Below are 25,127 nucleotides of genomic sequence, written 5' to 3'. Positions count from 1 at the left end.
GCCTCTTAAATTATCCGTAAATTCTGTTAGGAAGTTAGAATATTGATGTGTATTAAAACAGTAAGACGGAATGAGTAATACTTTCATTTTCACACTTCAAAAATATTTAGATGTTCATTTCGAGGATAATCAGCCATTGCAAACATAATCTTGGACTGTCTTCTCCAGTACATATAACATGACTCCAAGTAAAACACCCAGTACACCTGTACCACTGTTCTTTGCCTTTACCTACTTCTCCACAGTTGCAACAATACTCATTGGGCTGTTTACTGTGTGTAGAAAGTGATTTCAATGCGGCAGTAATCTGGCTGTCGTAATCACCGTCATCGTAGTCATCACAAATGCTGGTAACATCCTATACCTCCGATAACTCTGGTGCTCCATTCTTGATCTTCAACACAACCTATGGTTTTTTTTCATTCCTCACTTTCTTCTTCATTTGAGCTTCTTTTTCAGGGGTTGCATCTGTTCTCTTTCAGCGCACTTGTTAAACTGAGATTCAGAAAACAGATCCATGCAATAATACAGTGAACTACAAGTTTTAACAATATATTTAGTGAAAAGTAAAGCAGTAATAACTGTAAGATTATCTTCTGATTTTCTGTCCGCCAAAAATAATAAGAAACTGGCCTATTTTATTTGTCAGAAAACTTGCGCATTCCGGCAGCCGTCACGTTTATCGCCAACTTCAAATATTGAATATGTGCAATTACCCACTGCGCACAGTTACCCAAACTTCCTCGCAAAATGGTGTGGATAACGAATGAAACACCAAGTTTACTGTTACTAGTCACTATTTTTTTGTTTTCACAACGTATGTCGGAGGTTTAGACTTGCACCATCGTGTGGATTTATGTGGATTAATATGGCATGTATGTGCTACGTTATGACTGTGGGGTAATCTGTGGTACTCCCTATAGTGTCTACAGACTCCTTTTCCGATCGTGTTACGTCATATACACCACCAAACTTGACAAACACTGACGAGAGAGCAAATATGAACATTAAATGCGAACATTTTTAGGTTAGGCTTTATCGTGACTGTTACTGACATTAAATGAAACAACAATTGCACTGTTACCAGTCACCGTTTTATTTATTTCCACGACGCGTTTCGAAGGTTTAAACCTCCATCATCGGGTGGGTTTACATTAGTAAGTATTACATTTGTGTGTGTGTTGTGTTACGATTTTTGGAGGAACTTGTGGCACTGCCTAGTGGAGAAACGAGACACTATTTCAGAATATGGTTTAGGATAACTTTTATGAAAAATTAAACTGATATCTAATGGTAAACATTAAATAAGAAAACTACAGTACCTTCAGTGATCACAGGTTCCTTTTGCTGTCGTAACACATCACATGTATACTGCCACATTTGTAAACAAATATGGCGTCTGGAATCAGCTGGGTGCAAAGTTCGTATAGCAGAAGTGAAGACATAATCGCAAAGTGCAAAGAATATACATCATAACAATATTATTACAGAATAATTGCTTTAACCATTTGGCGGTGTTTGTTTTCAGGTGTCAAATATATGTGTGTGTACTTCAGGTGGTATATAAATCCAAATCTGACAAGTTAAAACAGCAAACATTCGTACTTGTTTATACAAACAGGTGAAATGTTAAAATGGCTTAAACATCACACTTATTGATAACAATTAGGTGAAATGTTACAGACTATAATTTCAATGATCATATTGGCTACAACAGTAAAATCATACATACATTACACTCATTGATTGGGGTTCATAAACAGATGTGAAGTGAGGGGCTGGAGGCAGAAGGAGAGGTAGAGAGAGAGAAAAAGTGTGTGTGTGAGTGTGTGTGTGTGTGTGTGTGTGTGTGTGTGTGTGTGTGTGTGTGTTTGTGTGTGTGAAAGGGAGAGGGGGGGGAGGGGGGGGGAGAGAGGGAGGGAGAGAGAGAGAGAGAGAGAGTGAGAGAGAGAGAGGGAGAGAGGAAAGAGTTATTATTGAGAGGAAACATTTACATGGCAAGGAGTCTTAAGACTGCATGTTGCATATAGTAGCTGCCTAAAGGTTGGGGAATACATTGGTTAATGCTATGAAATATGCAGATAGATATACATTTGTGCCAGTAGTTGATGTACATACAGTTTTAAGCTGACAAGGGGTACAAGCTGTTGGTGTGATGAATCCCAATCAATGAGTGTAATGTATGTATGATTTTACTGTTGTAGCCAATATGATCATTGAAATTATAGTCTGTAACATTTCACCTAATTGTTATCAATAAGTGTGATGTTTAAGCCATTTTAACATTTCACCTGTTTGTATAAACAAGTACGAATGTTTGCTGTTTTAACTTGTCAGAATTGGATTTATATACCACCTGAAATACACACATATATATTTGACACCTGAAAACAAACACCGCCAAATGCTTAAAGCAATTATTCTGTAATAATATTGTTATGATGTATATTCTTTGCACTTTGCGATTATGTCTTCACTTCTGCTATACGAACTTTGCACCCAGCTGATTCCAGACGCCATATTTGTTTACAAATGTGGCAGTATACATGTGATGTGTTACGACAGCAAAAGGAACCTGTGATCACTGAAGGTACTGTAGTTTACTTATTTAATGTTTACCATTAGATATCAGTTTAATTTTTCATAAAAGTTATCCTAAACCATATTCTGAAATAGTGTCTCGTTTCTCCACTAGGCAGTGCCACAAGTTCCTCCAAAAATCGTAACACAACACACACACAAATGTAATACTTACTAATGTAAACCCACCCAATGATGGAGGTTTAAACCTTCGAAACGCGTCGTGGAAATAAATAAAACGGTGACTGGTAACAGTGAAATTGTTGTTTCATTTAAATATGAACATTTTTGTTCTCTTCTGTGTTTACAAAGTGTGATGGTGTATACGACGTAACACGATCGGAAAAGGAGTCTGTAAACACTAGACACAGTCCACGGTTACCCCAGAGTCGTAACACAACACATCAATACCACATTAATCCACATAAATCCACACTATGATGGAAGTTTAAACCACCGACACGCGTTGTGGCAATAAACAAATAGTGACTAGTAACAGTAAACTTGTTTCATTCGATATCAGTAACAGTCACGGTAGAGGCTATCCAAAAATGCTCGCATTTAAGAGACGGATAATTTACAGCAACTTTATGTCGCAAGGGAAATTGTGTGTTACGTTGCAATAGAGCCAGATTTTACTACGGGAAATTTTAGGTTACGGTGAGTATTCCGCCCAAAGTAATCTAGTAGATAGAGTGTCTGCAGTCTACCTCAGATTACCAAAATGAGCGGAGAATTTTAACAGAGTTTTATCCTAAAGTGAATGGCGTTATAAACGGAGTCAGGAACTGCCTGTATTTGAGAACGGATGACAGAAAGTGTCTTGAGATGGTGAGTGAAACAGTTATGGCAGTGCCATTAGATGAGGGTGGCATTTTGCCTACATACCACCAGCGTGACTAGCCGTATAGCCCCGCACTACCCCCTCACCGCTCTTATCTCCTCCCACCCTTCCCCTAGACGGGCGCAGTCCAATTCTGCAACAGCTGCCAGTGAGGCAACTGGTTATATTACAGATAAATTAATCATAAATAAATAAGAAAAAAGGCCACTGTAATCTATAATAGAAAGCAGTGGAGAAAGGATAGAGGCTGGCGCACGTGGATGAGCAAGTCATTATAGACAAAGCGCTAACTAGCTGAAATGAGCAATGAACTATCTGTGGCCTTACAGTAGGACCCATATGGGTATTCATGTCTACCATGGAATCTTAAATGCCGATGGCCTGACAGGTATTAACGCCAACCACGGAATCTTAAATCTCGATGGCTTGATGGGGGTTTAATGGGAGTCGTACCGCCCAAAATGACAAAATTTGACATTTTTACTTTTGTGCAGAATATGTAAATATGGATATTTATGCTTAATTTGGTATCTGTTTTATTGAAATACGGGAATATTTACTATTTTAAATACACTGAAGAGCCAAAGAAGCTGGTACACCTGCCTAATATCGTGTAGGGCCCCAGCGAGCACGCAGAAATGCCGCAACACGACGTAGCATGGACTCGACTAATGTCTGAAGTAGTGCTGGAGGGAATTAACACCATGAATCTTGCACGGCTAACCATAAATCCGTAGGAGTACGAGGGGGTGGAGATGTCTTCTAAACAGCACCTTGCAAGACATCCCAGATATGCTCAATAATGCTTTAGGAGATGTGAGACTTTGAAGAAACGACCGCCTACGTTGTTACTTATATAGAAACTGTAAATGTTTCTGATCGCAAAGCTCCAAAAGTTTTTGACGATATGCTTTGAAATTATAACACAAGTTGCACTCGAGTACGCGTGTTTTATACACCTATTTTTTAGTATATAATATTTTGTAGATTTAATAGTAGGCAAGTTGTTACAAGAAAAATAGATGTATAAAACACATGTGCATTTCAAAGCAAGCGGTCAAAACATTTTGGAGCTTTGCGATTAGAAACACAGTTTCTACATAAGTACAGTGTAGGCGTCAGTTTCTTCAAAATGTCTAATCTCCTAAATTTCGACACACATTGCTTTCAAATTTTGATATAACATTGCATTGTAATACTCACATGTTTTTATATAATTACTGCAATGCCATCCGGTATATATCTGTAATAAAAGGGGAAAATGTTATGAAAATGTACACGTTAGCCGGCAGAAGTGGCCGTGCGGTTCTAGGCGCTGCAGTCTGGAACCGCGAGACCGCTACGGTCGCAGGTTCGAATCCTGCCTTGGGCATGGATGTGTGTAATGTTCAAATGGTTCAAATGGCTCTGAGCACTATGCGACTTAACTTCTGAGGTCATCAGTCGCCTAGAACTTAGAACTAATTAAACCTAACTAACCTAAGGACATCACACACATCCATGCCCGAGGCAGGATTCGAACCTGCGACCGTAGCGGTCACGCGGTTCCAGACTGAAGCGCCTTTAACCGCACGGCCACACCGGCCGGCCGATGTGTGTGATGTCCTTAGGTTACTTAGGTTTAACTAGTTCTAAGTTCTAGGTGACTAATGACCTCAGAAGTTGAGTCCCATAGTGCTCAGGGCCATTTGAACCATTTTGTACATGTTAGTTTGTTAAAAATCGTATATATATATAGTCAACTCTTCTGAACAGCACGTTGCAAGGCATCCCGTATATGCTCAATAATGTCCATGTCTGGGGAGTTTGGTGGCCAGCGGAAGTATTTAAGCTCAGAAGAGTGTTCCTGGAGCCACTATGTAGGAATTCTGGGCGTGTGGGATGTTGTCCTGCTGCAGTTGCCCAAGTCCGTCGGAATGCACAATGGACATGAATGGATGCAGTTGATCAGACAGGATGCTTACGTACGTGTCACCTGTCAGAGTCGTATCTAGATCTGTCAGGTGTCTCATATCACGCCAACTGCACACGCCCCACACCGTTACAGAGCCTCCACAAGCTTCAACAGTCCCCTGCTGACATACAGGATGCATGGATTCATGACGTTGTATCCATACTCGATACAATTTGAAGCGAGACTCGTACGACCAGGCAACATGTTTCCAGTCATCAGCAGTGCAATGTCGGTGTTGACGTTCAAATGATTCAAATGGCTCTGAGCACTATGGGACTTAACTTCTGTGGTCATCAGTCCCCTAGAACTTAGAACTACTTAAACCTAACTAGCCTAAGGACATCACACACATCCATGCCCGAGGCAGGATTCGAACCTGCGACCGTAGCAGTCCCGCGGTCGGTGTTGACGGTCCCAGGCGAGGCGTAAAGCTTTGCGTTGTGCAGTCATCAAGGGTACACGCGTGGGTCTTCGACTTCGAAAGCCCATGTCGATTATGTTTCTTTGAATGGTTCACACGCTGACACTTGTTGATGACCCAGCATTGAAATCTGTAGCAATTTGCAGAAGGGTTGCATCTCTTTCACGTTGAACGATTCTCTTCAGTCGTCGTTGGTCCGGTTTTCGCACGATCTTTTTCGGGGCGCAGCGATGTCGGATATTTTACCGGATTCCTGATATTCACGACACAGTCGCATATTGGTCATACGGGAAAATCTCCACTTCATCGCTACCTCGGAGATGCTGTGTCCCATCGCTCGTGTGCCGACTGTAACACCATGTTCAAACTCGCTTAAATCTTGATAATCTGCCATTGTAGCAGCAGTAACCGATCTACCAACTGCACCAGACACTTGCTGTCTTATATAAGCTTTGCTGACCACAGCGTCGTATTCCGCCTGTTTACGTATCTCTGTATTTGAATACGCATACCTATACCAGTTTCTTTGGCGCTTCAGAGTAAATATTTGAAATAATCATGCACTGACAATTCTGAGAATTTTGTTTTGCGTCATTTGTGGAGGGTAAATCCTATGGTGACTTGACAATTACAAAATTTTAGTGCATTAACCATGTGTAGACGAGGATGGGCACGAGGCTGCATATACTAAAACAGCAGTTGAGACGCAATAAGTTATCAGATGGTCTAAGTACAATGCGTCGACTGACTGATAAACAAACTGATCAGATTACACAATATTATGGTATGGCTGCTAGATGTAACAGGGCTAATCTAGATGGTATGAAGAGAGCTGTTTGGGCAATTTATTTCAGCAAGCTGCCTGCAGATGCTGAACCATTTCCTAACCCATGTCCCACTGAGTGGTGTAAATACTTGAATGCAAAAGAGGAATATAAGTAGACATTGTCTCACAAAATTACTATACCAAATGCTGTGTTCCAGCATCTTGCCCATCCAGAACTGTTGAATAAATGTCTGAAAGGCAAAACACAAAATGCCAATGAATCTTTTAACAATGTTGTATATAATGTTTTAATTGGAAAGTTAGCCTTCAAATTTCGTGTTTTTGACGCTGCTTTTACTTCTAATGATGCCTATTCCGGGAGACTACATGTTTTGGAGCGTCTTGGAATTTATAAAGGTTAAAATACCACTGAAAGTCTGGTGGACCAACAGCGAGTCACGAAGGCAAAGATTACAGCAAGCAGTGTGTCAAAAGAAGCCAGATCGAGGAAAGGAAGGCAGCGTTGGGTGAGGAAGATGAAGAAGGAGATGACAACTACCTGCCAGGAGGATTATAACATATTTTGTATATATAAGTTGGCTGTGTATTAATTTTTTCCATAAAAAGCATTTTTCTCGAAATGATATATTTCAGTATAAATGCCCCTTTTTCTCAGAAACCTCTAAATATGCACCTATGAATTATTTACCAGATAACGTAGATAGTACCTTAATGTTGTAGTCCACTTTAATAGCATTTTCTCTAATAGTTAAAATTCAAGAAATTAAAATCGTGAAAGTTTAGATCAAAAAATTATATGTTTAGGAAAAAAATCATAACTTTTTTCCTAACTGTCGCTTCAAAGCGATTGTGGAGCAATAGATTCACAAAACATGACAGTACACGTGGTAAATGTGGTGTCACCGCCAGACACCACACTTGCTAGGTGGTAGCCTTTAAATCGGCCGCGGTCCGGTAGTATACGTCGGACCCGCGTGTCGCCACTATCACTGATTGCAGACCGAGCGCCACCACACGGCAGGTCTAGAGAGACGTCCTAGCACTCGCCCCAGTTGTACAGCCGACTTTGCTAGCGATGGTTCACTGACAAATTACGCTCTCATTTGGCGAGACGATAGTTAGCATAGCCTTCAGCTACGTCATTTGCTATGACCTAGCAAGGCGTCATAATCATTTGCTATTTATCTTATGATGCATGTACCGTCAGACCGATGTTCACCAAATATGGATTAAAGTTAAGTATTTCAGAAGCTACGTACCTTCTTTTGCTAGTATAATTACTTTACCTGTTCCAGACCTCACGCCAGCCTGCGTGAGCTTAAACGCGTGCCTTTCGGCTTCCTCTCCTAGTGGCTTGGCTGTCTTGCCAAGTCACAACAGGAAAAATCTCATATTTACATACTCAATAGTTCTTGAGAAAACGAGGCATTTAAATAGCCAATTTAACATTGTCAAGATAGGGTGGTACGACTCCCCTTGAACCATACTCATCCCGAATGTGGTTCTAACGACTTAATTACTGTCTCAATCATAGCGAGAACATTTTTGTAATCCTCTTTAGTACTTTAGAGCCTGTTGTATCCGCTACTGTTAAATCTCCGCATCGAGCAGCGGCGCGCTCCACTATGCGCGACCGAGAAACGCATCGCTGGCCGCACTTCTCCGCTGTCAATCACCGCAGCGTCTGGCCACCCATAACACTCAGCGGCCAGAATATACAGCGACCCCAGCCACCGGTTCCTTGGAACCTTATTTAAGCTCTGTTCTACACCAAAACTCGGAAGTGTTAGCCCGGTATTACACTATCACATTTCTTTCTCAAAGCTGTTAAACCAAATACAGTCCTGGAAATGGAAAAAAGAACACATTGACACCGGTGTGTCAGACCCACCATACTTGCTCCGGACACTGCGAGAGGGCTGTACAAGCAATGATCACACGCACGGCACAGCGGACACACCAGGAACCGCGGTGTTGGCCGTCGAATGGCGCTAGCTGCGCAGCATTTGTGCACCGCCGCCGTCAGTGTCAGCCAGTTTGCCGTGGCATACGGAGCTCCATCGCAGTCTTTAACACTGGTAGCATGCCGCGACAGCGTGGACGTGAACCGTATGTGCAGTTGACGGACTTTGAGCGAGGGCGTATAGTGGGCATGCGGGAGGCCGGGTGGACGTACCGCCGAATTGCTCAACACGTGGGGCGTGAGGTCTCCACAGTACATCGATGTTGTCGCCAGTGGTCGGCGGAAGGTGCACGTGCCCGTCGACCTGGGACCGGACCGCAGCGACGCACGAATGCACGCCAAGACCGTAGGATCCTACGCAGTGCCGTAGGGGACTGCACCGCCACTTCCCAGCAAATTAGGGACACTGTTGCTCCTGGGGTATCGGCGAGGACCATTCGCAACCGTCTCCATGAAGCTGGGCTACGGTCCCGCACACCGTTAGGCCGTCGTCCGCTCACGCCCCAACATCGTGCAGCCCGCCTCTAGTGGTGTCGCGACAGGCGTGAATGGAGGGACGAATGGAGACGTGTCGTCTTCAGCGATGAGAGTCGCTTCTGCCTTGGTGCCAATGATGGTCGTATGCGTGTTTGGCGCCGTGCAGGTGAGCGCCACAATCAGGACTGCATACGACCGAGGCACACAGGGCCAACACCCGGCATCATGGTGTGGGGAGCGATCTCCTACATGGCCGTACACCACTGGTGATCGTCGAGGGGACACTGAATAGTGCACGGTACATCCAAACCGTCATCGAACCCATCGTTCTACCATTCCTAGACCGGCAAGGGAACTTGCTGTTCCAACAGGACAATGCACGTCCGCATGTATCCCGTGCCACCCAACGTGCTCTAGAAGGTGTAAGTCAACTACCCTGGCCAGCAAGATCTCCGGATCTGTCCCCCATTGAGCATGTTTGGGACTGGATGAAGCGTCGTCTCACGCGGTCTGCACGTCCAGCACGAACGCTGGTCCAGCTGAGGCGCCAGGTGGAAATGGCATGGCAAGCCGTTTCACAGGACTACATCCAGCATCTCTACGATCGTCTCCATGGGAGAATAGCAGCCTGGATTGCTGCGAAAGGTGGATATACACTGTACTAGTGCCGACATTGTGCATACTCTGTTGTCTGTGTCTATGTGCCTGTGGTTCTGTCAGTGTGATCATGTGATGTATTTGACCCCAGGAATGTGTCAATAAAGTTTCCCCTTCCTGGGACAATGAATTCACGGTGTTCTTATTTCAATTTCCAGGAGTGTATTTATGTCAAAGAAATGTGATGGTGTAATACGAAACTGTGTCAAATCTCGTCTGTCGTTAAATAAATATGATAAAATCTGGGGCATCGCCGTAGGGTATCCCGAGTAAAACTGTTGGCTCGCAGGTTCACTTACTGGCTGAGCTTGAACGAGGAGATTGAACGACTCACCCAAACATGTCCATCCTGCCAAAGCCAGCAGGCAGTCACAAGACATTCATTTGCTTCTTGGCCACCACGTGTTCGCCCTTGTGAGCGGATACACATTGGTTTTTCACGGCCAGTTTTTAAAGCCATGTTCTTAATAGTCGTTGATGCTTACTCCCGATTTCCGTAAGTTCTTCCATGCGACGCCACGTCAACCACCAACAACATCACAGCTTTAGAAAAAAAAATTCCGACTGAAGGTCGTAACTGCTCGTAACTGACAACACTACACAGCTCCATAGCGAGGAGTTTCGTGGTTTCTGCGCCCAGCATGACATTCGCCAAATTCAAAAAATGGTTCAAATAGCTCTGAGCACTATGGGACTTAACATCTGAGGTCATCAGTCCCCTAGACGTACTACTGCTAAAAGCTAACTAACCGAAGGACATCACACAGATCCGTGACTGAGGCAAGATTCGAACCTGCGACCTTAGCAGCAGCGCCGTTCCGGACTGAAGCGCCTAGAACCGCTCGGTCACAGCGGCCGGCTCGCCAAATTCCAACGCCCCTTTCCATCGATTATAAAATGAAGAAGCTGAGAGGATGGTGCGCACTTTCAAAACTCAGATGACGAAATACCTCCAGGATCACTCCACGGATGCATCACTATTTTCTTTTCACGAATGGCAGCCCCAGACCCTCTCGAGCCTGCTCATTCTGAGGCCGTGGCCAGCACCAAAATCGCCTGCTTCAAAGTTTCACCATGGAACTTTGGTGTGGGCGAAAGGACTTGGCCAGTGACCTGCCTGGATTCTGAGAACAGTCGTTCAGCACTGGGGCCGGAAGGTCTTCAGGGCACAGCTTCCGAAATGGGACATTTTGCGATATGCCAATCAACTTCGTCCCCAACTAGTTTCCCAACAGCTTTCCCCACCCTCTCTCCACACCACAATTACCAGTCGCCTAGTTTCCATCCTACCCCAAGCCACCTAGCCAGACTACTTACAAGTCTTTTGCCCACAGTCAGCTGATCACACCACACTCCAATAGGGGCGACTTACCCCTGACATCGCCCGGCCCCAGAGGCTGCCCTATGAGATGTCGCCCAGTCACCAACCACGAGTAAGTCCGGATGAAGATGAAGACATACCACTGACTCCTCCTGCTACACCTGCTCCACTGCCGAGGTCCACACCACAGAAACTTCGACCCCGACCAGGGCGTTTTCGTCCGTGTGCTCCTATGCCCCGAGTCACCAAGCTGCTGAAGACCTGGAGGAGGACACCACGGATGTGGCGTTAATTCGCAGGATATGCTTCCCCACTTCCACAAGGGGGAAGGGGTGTGGTATCTGCCACCATTAAATCTCCGCATCGAGCAGCAGCGCACTCCATTACGTACAGCAGAGAAACCTCAGCCGCACTTCTCCGCCGCGCACGGTTCGCTGCTAACACAGCGGGACACCTTACAGCGTTCGCGCGCGCTCTGTTAACCACAATATACAGAACTCCAGCCGCCAGCTCCATTAACTATGGAGCGTTAATTTAACGCCGCCACTGACGTCTACAAGCCAGTTCTCATCGTTTATTTTCTACTCCACATCTCGGAAGTACTACCCTCTGGTGGACCTGCTGTTAGATGTTGATTTGGCTGCACTCTGGACTGAGAATCTGAATGCTGTACTGGAACTTGGACTTCAGTGTTCACTAGGCTTAGTACGTCAATTTGCAGTAGGATTTTGGAGCATATACTGTACTCGAATATTATGAATCACCTTGAAGAAAATGACTTATTGATACATAACCAACAAGGTTTCAGAAAACATCGTTGTTGTGCAACACAGCTAGCTCGTTAATTCCATGAAGTAATGAGTGCTGTCGACAAGGGATCTCAGATCGATTCCATATTCCTAGATTTCCAGAAGGCTTTTGATACCGTTCCTCAGAAGCGACTATTAATCAAATTGTGTGCATATGGAGAATCGTCTCAGTTGTGTGACTGGATTGGTGATTTCCTCTCGGAGAGGTCACAGTTCGTAGTGATAGACGGTAAATCGTCGAATAGAACAGAAGTGATATCTGGCGTTCTGCAAGGTACTGTCAAAGGCCCTCTGCTGTTCCTGATTTACATAAATGATCTAGCTGATAATCCGAGCAGCCCCCTTAGATTGTTTGCCCATGACGCTGTAACTTACCATCTAGGAAAATCATCGGACGGTCAAATCCAATTACAAAATGATCTCGAGAGAAATTCTGTATGGTGCGAAAAGCGACAATTGGCACTAAACAAAGAAAAGTGCGAGGTCATCCACATGGGTACTAAAAGAAAGCCGATAAATTTGGGGTATACGATAAATCGCACAAATCTAAGGGCTGTCAATTCGACTAAATACTAAGCAATTAGAATTGCGAGCAACTTACATTGGATAGACCACATAGATAATATTGTGGGGAAGGCGAAACAAAGACTGCACTTTGTTGGCAGAACACTTAGAAGATGCGACAAACCCACTAAAGAGACAGCCTACATTACACTTGTCCGTCCTCTGCTGGAATACTGCTGCGCGTTATGGATTCCTTACTAGGTAGGATTAAGGGAGGACATCGAAAAAGTGCAAAGAAGGGCAGCCCGTTTCTTATTAACGCGCAATAGGGGTGAGAGTGTCACTGATATGATACGCGAGTTGGGGTGTTAGTCACTGAAACAAAGGCGGTTTTCTTTGTGGCGAGATCTGTTTACGTAATTTCAATCACTAACTTTCTCTTCCGCATGCGAAAATATTTTGTTGACACCCACCTACGTAGGGAGAAATATTCATCATAATAAAATAAGAGAAATCAGAGCTCGAACGGAAAGATTTAGGTGTTCCTTTTTCGCGCGCGCCATTCGAGAGTGGACTGGTAGAGAAGTAGTATCAAAGTGGTTCTATGTACCCTCTGCCAGGAATTCAAGCGTGAATTGCAGAGTAACCATGTAGATGTAGTTAGACTTTTTATTTCCGCTGGAATTCTGCATATCACTTGCACTTCCCGGACATTGGTATATCCACCATCAATTTATATAATTTTCCATAAAGTGTTCATCTACAACTTGGCACTTGATAACAGAATTATTTGTATTATGATAGTGTCGTGTCAATAAACCGTAGAACGGTGATATGTTTATCATGTTATTTCTGGTTATAATAGAGCCTGCTATTTTTCTATCTCATTTCCGATTCCAAACCTATTGAGGAAAATGATAGTTCAAAATGGTTCAAATGGCTCTGAGCTCTATGGGACTTAACATTTGTGGTCATCAGTCCCCTAGGACTTAGAACTACTTAAACCTAACTAACCTAAGGACAACACACACATCCATGCCCGAGACAGAATTCGAACCTGCGACCGTAGCGGTCGCGCGGTTCTAGACTGAAGCGCCTGGAACCGCACGGCCACCACGGACGGCTAAAATAATAGTTGCAGTGAGTACTTACAGATCAGTTGATCTCAGTTATTCTCTTAGTAGTTCGTTTCTGGAAAAGATATTTGAGGAAATAGAAAAATGAGTTCTCTTTGAATTTCTGGCAGTTACTTACCGAGAAGGATAAATGTGTAGATTACTGTAAAAGCAGAAAACGTTCTTCAAAAATGTTGATGTCGCAACAGTTGACACGATTGGTGTATAAATTTCTAAAATTTATACGTTTGCAGCATAGTAATATTTCGAAGAGGAATGTCGCCGTCAAGAAAACTGGAAAAGGAAGGGAACTGAGAGTACCTGAATTGTAGTTCTATAGAAGAATCCAAAAAATTAAATTCATGGGACACAGAACGACATTAGAAAAAAGTAGGAAAGAAATCTACGGAAAAGGTGCACTTGGCTTGACATACGGTAACCTATCACATCATTTACAAAAGAAGAGATATGCTAATGTTCCTTCCATAGGTTCTTAGTGAAATTGTCCTCAAGGAAGTGGAACAAGGGAAAAATCTGGAACAGATTTTCTTTAATAAATTCAAACAAAAATTTTCACGACCACTTGAATCTGTAAACTCTGAAACACGTAGGATAATTTACAGCACTTACCTAGACCGTATTACCCCACTGATGATGTGACAAAATCGAATTCACTAATGATATATGAAGGGCTTATTTCAATAGTGGCACAAGTCCATTACCTCCACTTTTCTGCCTATAATGCTTCTGAAATTAATGATCCAAACAAACAGAAAGGTTTATCTCTAGCAAGAAGCCATATGCTTGCATATTTCTGGTATCTCAACTGCAGATTTTTCAGTGCTCATTTAACTTTAGGACTCTGTATCTCAAAATGAACAAAAATTTACTTTGCCACTATTGAAATAAGCCCGTCATATACAACTGCTGGTTCTGCTAAGCAATATGTTTATAGAGTAGAAGTGGCTGGACTCCGGTAAATGGTTTAGGCTTCTCTTAAATCGTACTTTACTAATAAATTAGCCACATTTTCTAATCTCCGTAAATCCATCTTTATACAAGCTGGTTGCCGAACCTCATCTGTTCGATAGAAAATTTATGCTACCAGTTCAAGCGCTACATCACGTCATCTTCAGGCCCCACGACCGACGTGAGGAAGAATCCTATCTCTTGAATCACAGCCTCTATTTCGATTGTACAAGAGGTGGGATTCTTCCTTACGTCGGTCGTGGCGCCTGAAGATGACGTAATGCTGAGAGTGGGAGCACAAATAAAAGGAACGGGAAATTTAGATGGCTGAAGGTGTTTTAATTTGACATTTTACATTTTCGAACGGTTCTTCTCACGAAGGGTGTGTGCTTCACTGCATTCCATGAGTTCTTTCCAGTCAATATCAAATGCCACTGCTTTCTCAGAACATTTCATTGATATTGTTGAAGGAGAACTAAGTTTAACATCCCGTCGAGAGAGGGATCATTAGAGTCGGAGCACAAGCTGGGGAAGGAAATCGGCCGCGGCTATTTCGAAGGAACCATCCCGGCATTTAAGGGAGGAGAGGCAGACGACAATCAGTTGCAATCCTGTTTGTTTTTATTATTCTTGCAAATCTAGATTTCTGCTAAAAATAGCCATCTTCAGTGCATTTTCGTTACAGTTCAACGGACCCGCGGCAGTTCATGTCACCAGATGTTCTTACAGGTGTGTAGGCAGAAGTCTGCCACCACAGTGGGCTTCCAGGTGCGGTACTGGTGTGTCAATCCCAGCCTTCGTCGCCGACGAACAGCGGTCAGCGTGGGTGCACGAACCGGGCGCCGGCTGCGGAGGCCCAACGCAGCAACCTCTGCTGAACAGTCATTGAGGAGACTGTTGGTAGCACCTCGGTTCACCTGAGCGGTCAGTTGCTCTACAGCTGCACGTCTCTTCGTCCGTACACGTCTCCGCAGCTATCGTTCACCCTAGTCATCGATGGCCAGTGGTACACCCACCACAGTTGCCTCGGCGCACATTTTGGAAGGAATTATTTTGCCAAGCGCAGCATACTTAAATCTTGGCGGCACGCCAACAGCTTACAAATTTGTTTCATAAATGCTTCCACCCTTGGCCCGAAAGCCAATGGTCGTGCCCTGTTGGATCTCAGATAAATCGCTCAGTTTCCGCATTACGACAAGGCCTGCACTGTTTTCCCGCGTCCCCCCCGACACGCTTTACATACCCTCCACTGCTAGCGCGATCACCTGCCGCCGTCTGTGAGTGGTTATTGCATTTTCGCGTCGAACATACGTGGTGGTCACATTAATGTGGCTGGACCGAGCATTATGAAAGTTGTCGATGTAGCTTAGTAGCTCGGTACGGGCTTTTGTTGAAGTGTCGAGAACATACCTTCACCGAGGCGTCAAGCAGTATATTGCTCCCTCCTACGTATATCTCGCGAAGATACCATCAGGATAAAATCAGAGAGATTAGAGCCCACACAGAGGCCTACCGACAATATTTCTTTCCACGAACAATACGAGACTGGAATAGAAGGAAGAACCGACAGAGGTACTCAAAGTACCCTCCGCCACACACCGTCAGGTGGCTTGCGGAGTATGGATGTAGATGTAGATGTTTTAGTTACTTATTAGTAATTGAAATACCCTCTTCTAGGTGACAGTAGTTATCCGAATCGGTATATTTTACATTGAACTTCGATTGGAATACTTCAAAAATCAAATGGCTCTAAGCACTATGGGACCTAACGTCTAAGGTCATCAGTCCCCTAGACATAGAACTACTTAAACCTAAATAACCTAAGGACATCACACACATCCATGCCCGAGGCAGGATTTGAACCTACGACCGTCGTAGCAGTGCGGTTCCGGGCTGCAGCGCCTAGAACCGCTAGGCCACAGAGGCCGGCGAATCAATTTCTTCAAAATACTTTTTAAAGAAAGAGTCAGAACATAAATCAAGGTTCGAATCCTGCCTCGGGCAAAGGATGTGTGTGATGTCCTTAGGTTAGTTAGGTTTAAGTAGTTCTAAGCTCTAGGGGACTGATGACCTGAGAAGTTAAGTCCCATAGTGCTCAGAGCTATTTCAACCGTAAATCGAGCACTGCTATCTTATTAGGTTTGGAGAGATTAGTTCTTGGAAATTACTCATAAAACTATCATGTCAATGCGGTTAAGAGCTGATTCTTTCAATAAACATTGTATTGTATTGTACTGCATTGAACTGGGGACCTAGAAACGACGGAGAGACTTCGTCCCCGCCGCAGCCCTCAGTGGTACACAACCCCACAACAGGCCACCGCTGTCCACTCACCCCACCGCCGCCCCACACCGAACCCAGGGCTATTGTGCGGTTTGACCCCTAGTGGATCCCCCCGAGAGCGTCTCACACCAGACGAGTGTAACCCCAAATGTTTGCGTGGTAGAGTAATTATGGTGTACGCACGTGGAGACAGTGTTTCCGCAGCAATCGCCGACATAGTGTAACGGAGGCGGAATAAGGTGAACCAGCTCGCATACGCCGAGGCAAATGGAAAACCGCCTTAAAAACCATCCACACACTGGCCGGCACACCGGACCTCCACACTAATACGCCGGGCGGATTCGTGCTGGGGACTGGCACGCCTTCCCGCCCGGAAAGCAGTACGTTAGACCACACGGCTAACCGGACGGGCGTCACTAAACGTTACTAAAACTGGGCGTAATTTCGAAAAAACAAAAGGAGACCAAGAGTATAAATTTGAATCACATGATTAGAGCTGATAGCGTATACGTAAATTCTTGTTGTTGTGGTCTTCAGTCCAGAGACTGGTTTGATGCAGCTCTCCCTGCTACTCTATCCTGTGCAAGCTTCTTCATCTCCCAGTACCTACTGCAACCTAATCCTTCATAATCCGCATAGTGTATCCATCTCTTGGTCTCTTTCTACGATTTTTACCCTCTACGCTGCCCTCCAATACTAAATTGGCGACCCCTTGATGCCTCAGAACATGTCCTACCAACGGATCCCTTCTTCTAGTCAAGTTGTGCCACAAATTTCTCTTCTCCTCAATTCTACTCAATACTCATTAGTTATGTGATCTACCCATCTAATCTTCAGCATTCTTCTGTAGCACCACATTTCGAAAGCTTCTATTCTCTTCTTGTCCAAACTATTTATCGTCCATGTTTCACTTCCATACATGGCTACACTCCATACAAATACTTTCAGAAACGACTTCCTGACACTTAAATCTATACTTGATGTTAACAAATTTCTCTTCTTCAGAAACGCTTTTCTTGCCATTGCCAGTCTACATTTTATATCCTCCCTACTTCGACCATCATCATTTATTTTGCCCAGACACCTTCAGAATTTGAAAGAGAGTATTCCAGTCAACATTGTCAAAAGCTTTCTCTAAGTCTACAAATGCTAGAAACATAGGTTTACCTGTCCTTAGTCTTTCTTCTAAGATAAGTCGTAGGATCAGTATTGCCTCACGTGTCCCACCGTTTCTACGGAATCCAAATTGATTTTCCCCGAGGTCAGCTTCTACCAGTTTTTCCATTCGTCTGTAAAGAATTCGTGTAAGTATTTTGCAGCCGTGACTTATTAAAGTGATAGTTCGGTAATTTTCACATCTGTTAACACCTGCTTTCTTTGGAATTGGAATTATTGTATTCTTCTTGAAGTCTGAGGGTATTTCACCTGTCGCAAATATCTTGCTCACTAGATGGTAGAGTTTTGTCAGGGATTGATCTCCCAAGGCTATCAGTAGTTCTAATGGAATGTTGTCTACTCCCAGGGCCTTGTTTCGACTTAGGTCTTTCAGTGCTCTGTCAAACTCTTCACGCAGTATCACATCTCCCATTTCCTCTTCATCTACATCATGTTCAATTTCCATAATATTGTCCTCAAGTACATCGCCCTTGTATAGACCCTCTACATATTCCTTCCACCATTCTGCTTTCCCTTCTTTGCTTAGAACTGGGCTTCCATCTGAGCTCTTGATATTCATACAAGTGATTCTCTTTTCACCAGATGTCTCTTTAATTTTCCTGTAGGCAGTATCTATCTTACCCCTAGTGATATATGCCTTTACATCCTACATTTGTCCTCTAGCCATCCGTGCTTGGCCATTTTGCACTTCCTGTCGATCTCGTTTTTGAGACGCTTGTATTCCTTTTTGCTTGCTTTATTTACTGCATGTTTTATATTTTCTTCTCTCATCAATTAAATTCAATATATCTTCTGTTACCCAAGGATTTCTACTAGCCCTCGTCTTTTTACCTACTTGATCCTCTGCTGCCTTCACTATTTCATCTCTCAAAGACACCCATTCTTCTTCTACTGTATTCCTTTCCCCCATTCTTGTCAATCGTTCCCTAATGCTCTCCCTGAAACTCTCTACAACCTCTGGTTCTGTCCGTTTATGCGGGTCCCATCTCCTTAAATTCCCACCTTTTTGCAGTTTCTTCACTTTTGCATACGTAAGCAAATAGGTATATGAAAAGAGATGGGTAATTTCAAGCAATTTTATGTTGTAGCCGAAACTCTCTGTTTACACCAGAACCGGTATTTATTTCGTGTAATTTTAGGTTACGGTGAACGTAATGTTTACAGCCTATCTTAGATCGTCAAAATAAGCGGAGAATTTAATAGACTTGTATCATAAGGTGAATGGTGCTAGTGACAATGGGTGACAGAATGGTTCTTTTGACGTTCCAGTCGATAAGTAATAACAGTCGATAAGTAATAATCAATGTTGATCAGTTTGAAATGATATCATTCGAAGTAGCTTTCAAAGCATCGCCACACTGAACTTTGCACGTTGCACTTATGGAATCTCTAAGTCTCTCCCCACATATGCATAGCAAAAATGGCTGTATGTCTAACTCTGACACACTGCTGTGCCTGATTAGTTCTGCCCTATAATGGCCGAGTGAAACAAGTCCAAAACACGTACCTCCACCTACGCGTTATGTACACCTTTAGCTTCTAATACACATCACAGTTTGAGCTTTGTTATCGTTATCAGTCAGCCGAGGAACGCGGTAATAGATTTCAGACGAGGTGAGTCACGTCTGTCGACTCAGCCAAGACGGGAATAAAATCCTCTGTTCTCACAGCTTATCTGCGTAAAACTATTCGGGGAAGGACAAACAGTGCCAGAAAACACCATTTCTCTGTCCGAGTAACGTCCTTTACGAAGAGAGTAAAGAGTCGGTCTTGCACATTTCTCGAAACGTTTCTACAAGCTACCTTTTTTTAAGACAACATACGCTATAGTTGCATGAAGGATCAATCAAGCCCTCTGTCTGCATGGAAGTTTTCCATTATGATCAGCTAGAAACTACTTCCACATTCAAGCCTTCTACTTCCTGTGTTCTTTTCCTCAGACATTCATCTTTACGCCACGTCTCTCTCATTTCTTCAGACAATTTCACACTTGTTCTCCTACCACTTCGACTTTATTTTAAGACTTTCGTTCTGAAAACGTTTCTTCCTGCTGCTTCTTCTCATTTCGTGTTATGTATTGTCAAAGCCAACTGGTTTTCAATACATATTCCCAGAAATAATTGAAGATATTTTTTGTTTGCCTGCCTCCGTTCTTTGCGTATAGATGTCCAAGAACATATCTTATTTTCCTAAGGATTTTGTTATTTCAAAAATGGTTCAAATGGCTCTGAGCACTATGGGACTTAACATCTATGGTCATCAGTCCCCTAGAACTTAGAACTACTTAAACCTAACTAACCTAAGGACATCAGACAACACCCAGTCATCACGAGGCAGAGAAAATCGCTGACCCTGCCGGGAATCGAACGCGGGAACCCGGGCGCGGGAGGCGAGAACGCTACCGCACGACCATGAGCTGCGGACATTTGTTATTTCCTTTACGTTTCGTCGCATCTCTGAATTCTGTGCCTCTTAAGGGAAATAACATTTTTTTTCAAAATTTATCTTTATAATACTTCTAGTGTGTCTCATATACAGGTTGGTCCATTGATAGTGACCGGGCCAAATATCTCACGAAATAAGGTTAACGGACATCATTTTGAGCATTTATTGGATTAATGTGGTATTTACAGGTAATCACGCTGTAACAGCATAGTTCTCAGAAATGATAAGTTCACAAAGGTACATGTATCACACTGGAACAACCGAAATAGCATGTTCAAACGTACCTACGTCCTGTATTTTAATTCAAAAAACCTACCTGTTACCAACTGTTCGTCTAAAAATGTGAGACATATGTTTGTGCCTATTACAGCGCCTTCTATCACAAAGCGAAAAAGTGGTCCAACTAAAACATTCATATTTCTTTACGTACTTCACGAATATATAATAAAAAATGGGGGTTTCTATTTAAAAAACGCAGTTGATATCGGTTTGACCTATGGCAGCGCCATCTAGCGGGCCAACCATATCGCCATCTGGTTTCCCCCTTCAAGCTAGACGAGTTTCGTTCGTTGTAGTTTTTTCGTTTGACGCATATTTAGTGAGATATTTGGCCCGGTCACGATCAATGGACCACCCTGTATAATTCAGTGTTAGGCATTTGCAGACGTAGTGGCAATCTGGGTTTACTGACATGTTGTAATTTCTTTTTGTTTTATTTCTCTATATGCGCTTTTTATAACAGATAGTTTTAGTTATTCCGAATGCATTCTACAGTTTGTTTGTGCTTTCATCTGCAGCATATTTTTATAATGCCTTTTTTTAAAAAAATTATCTCTCCTTGATCATCGAACTTTTTAATCTTTTCTATTTCACCAATGCATCTTGCTAAAATTTGTAGAGCATTTTTGTGTTAATGATTAAATTTAGTTTTTCTGCTGACAGTTTTAATCCGCTGTATTGTCTATGAAAGGCCTTGCCGCAGTAGTAACACCAGTTCCCGTCAGATCACATAAGTTAAACGCTGTCAGACTTGGCTATCACTTGGACAGGTGACCTTCCGGGTCTGCCGAGCGATGTTGAAAAGCGGGCCGGTTCACACAGCTCTTATGAAGCCATTCGAGGAGCCACATGGTTGAGAAGTAGGGGCTCCAGTCACGAAAGCTGACTATGGCTGGTGGAGTGGTATCCTGACCACTTGCCCCTTCATATCCGCATTCAGTGGCACCCGTCGCGTGAGGACGATTCGGCGGTCGGTCGGTACCGTTGTACCGTCCGAGGCCTGTTTGGACGGAGTCTATAGGCTATGTGTTCATGCGATATTGATTTGTGTTTCAGCACCTGCTAATTTTTCAGATAGTTCAGTAAAACCGGTTGCAACATACAAGTAATACTTCAATACACTGCATCCTTTGTTCCAGGTTTCTTGGTGACAGGTGACTCTTATAACAGCCACGTTGAGAGATGAAGTGGCTGGCGTTGGGAAGGAAGTCATGGCTGGCCACATCACGCCAGTCAGAAGACTAATGATTCAAAAAAACTTGCTTCAATTTTTCGTTCCAAAAACTTATAATTTTTTCAAATACACGTTTGAAGAGTCCGTGAGATAAGCCATCTTACCTTACTGCTGTATTTGCGATTAAAGGCTTAGAGATTTCGCCGACTAAATTAAGTTTTGTGATTGTTTTTGCTACCTTGTCACAGATCGGTTTTGTCAGTATAAATGTGAGAGCGTAGTCTTGGATTACGTCCCAAATTGTTTCTTGGTATCCAGAAATGTTTCAGTTGCGTTTTCGGAATTTAGTTGTTTCTGACGGATGGTAGATCATATAAGTCCCTTACCATTTCTGGGAAGGAGCACTCTAATTCAACTGAATTGTTTACAATACGACAGAATATGAATATGAAATGGAGAAAGATAACGTAATTCAATGAAATCACTATCGTTCGGCATGTTTGCTCTCCATGATCAAGCATAGTTGCCACCTGTCCTCGGTGCACCTGAACATGCACTGAAACACTGCTGGAGTAATTGTACGTTCCTCTGCCGAAAAGCATTAACGCGTGTGCTGCAGATCGCTGATCTTCACCTTGTGCGTCCGACTATTGATGTGATGCCATACAAAGAAGTCCAAAGACGTCAGTTCAAGCGAGCGTGCTGCCCAAAACCACCACGTGCCTCGTCAGATCCGGCGACCTAGGACCTTTCCGTTGAGGTACTTATGCACAATGTGTGCTAAGTGTGCTGGGGTGCCGTCCTGTTGAAACAGCAACAAATCCAGAATGTCGGAAAACAATTGCGGCGGTCAAACATGTCCATGTACGATGTTTCGTGAGTGGATAGTCGAAGTGCTGTTGCGTGAGGTGACGATAACGTTGACGAAACTGTTCTTGAACCTCAGCAAAGGGTAATCTATTTAGGCTACAAATCACGACGCTGATCCGTTGTTCTGAGGGCAACATCTTTCAGACTACCTGAAATAAAGAGAAAAAAAATTAGCATTGTCCCTGATAAGGTTAGGGACTTCTCGGACACAGTGTATAGGTAAATTCCGATTTATTCTTAATAAATACAGGGTTCTCCAGAAAATTACAAATTCCGAATACTGTATAGCAGACGAATGATCGTGACGGCTATTACTTTTATGGGAAGACTTTCCGTTTATTCATGTCGCGGCAGCGGATAGGTACAAAACGTCGTTCTCTGCGATTTTTTTTAAGGCGGAAATCTACCGTAATAATTCGTCATTCTTACGGGTAGGGTGCCTGACTGAGTCCCATCTGCTCACCATATTAGAAAATGTATGCTCAAACATGAAGAAGCAAATTCTATCTTGCGAAAAAAGTCTGCTGTTGATAATCTAACGATCCGTCCACCAGAGGGTGAATCTGTCAGCGCTGTTTAAATTGCGATCCAGTAACACCTTCTCTCTCCGTTTCTCTGTTCGACAACATATTCGGCACCACAGTTACTCCGTAGAGGTGTATCAGAAATACTGAATGAATTACAATTCCTCCCTTATTGCAGAATGTACAACTGCTAAATCTTCGAGTCCTTGTGTCGCGAACGGCAATTGGGTCACGGCTGAATGAGGATGTCAATTTCCCTAACAACATGCACGTCGGGCGAAGCCCTCCTTAACTGCTATGTCAACAAACAGACTTTCCGTTAGAGGGCAAATGAAAATCCTTATCAGCTTAACGAGCGTCCATTAATAGCACCAAGGTTTCAGGGTGATGCGCTGTTCCAAGTCGCCAGATATTCACCCCTCATCTCTGTTAACGTTAGACGGCAATATGGTGTGATATACTGCTATGAGTTAAACATTCTTTGCACAGGATTTAACGCCGGAAACATGTGGTTTCAGCTCGACCGAAACAAATTGTGTTCAACAGCAACAGCGGACATTACCTACGACCATCAGTGAACCACAAATAAAACAGAGCAGAAATAAAGAATTCATTGTTATCCATCGAGCTATAAGAAACTGAGCATTACACAGCTTTACAAGTGGCTACCAGGCTGTTTAGTCAGAAATGGGACCATCTTTCAAATGGTTCAAATGGCTCTGAGCACTATGGGACTCAACTGCTGAGGTCATTAGTCCCCTAGAACTTAGAACTAGTTAAACCTAACTAACCTAAGGACATCACAAACATCCACGCCCGAGGCAGGATTCGAACCTGCGACCGTAGCGGACCATCTTTCCGATGCCATTTAAAAAAAAATAATGCTTTTTGCAAAAGTACAGTTAACAGTGCACTGTATCCAACCATTGCCGCAAGTAAATATAGTGTGTGCAAGCACTATTTCAGTGTGTTAGTGTCCTAAATGCCTAAGCAATCAGTGGTGGCGAATAGGCGATCCGATTACCAGAACCGAGACGCCGATTGTTCAACAAAATAATAACTCCGAACCGATGTCCAATGAAGTTAATGTTGACTTCTTTTTCCAGTATTTGTAGAATCCTGATTCTACATCATGTTCCAGGAAAACGGATAATGGAAAACGGATAACGACGCAAGTATTAAATATCTTTATTGGAAAGGAGCAATTAACAAGGCAATACGTGAATTGATTCGCCATGAATATTTATTTTTTCCTGCATGATAACGATAGATGCAACAGCCTATGTAACTTTTAAGGAAAAACTGGACTGCTGCTTCTTCATGAGCCACCCTGCGTCCCAGACTTCGTAATGCGTTACTTCTGGGGTGTTCACTTATAGTTAATAAAGAGGAAATGTGTGACGAACGAGGACGTGGAAGCCGTCGTATGCACTAACTTACAACGAGTTTCTGAGAATGATCTATAACGTTTGCCTCAAAAGGAGACCTACATTAAAACGCCAAACGAGCGAATGGTGTCTTCAGTTACGACCGTTCGAAGCAGCTCTCGTGTAGATAGTTGCTGGAGAGCCTAATTATATGAATGCTCAGAGAAGTGTACAGCTCCACTCCAGCTGAGAAGCGTGACTGAGAAGAGTAACAGTAAATCAACATCAGACTGTGACAACAAAATTTATTGCTTTCTAAAGATGCAGATAAACATCCACAATGAATGGATAAGGTTGATAGACAGGTTTGAAATGTGCCATGGAAAAAAATTGCAATGAGATTAAGATGATGTATAACCGAAAGAAAACGGTACAAATTGTCAATGGGGTGATAGAACCAGCACATGGTTTTTTTTTGTATTTGAGGCAGATGACTGACAGCAAAACAAATAACCAGAAGAGTAATCATAGCCCGTTGGACTTAAGATGGTCTGAAATGAGTTTTCAAGACCAAGCTTCCTACATAAATAACGTTTACGATATCTATG

The sequence above is a fragment of the Schistocerca americana genome, chromosome 6, assembly GCF_021461395.2.
Source record: "Schistocerca americana isolate TAMUIC-IGC-003095 chromosome 6, iqSchAmer2.1, whole genome shotgun sequence".
NCBI lineage: Eukaryota > Metazoa > Arthropoda > Insecta > Orthoptera > Acrididae > Schistocerca > Schistocerca americana.
This window is presented reverse-complemented; position numbering follows the sequence as displayed.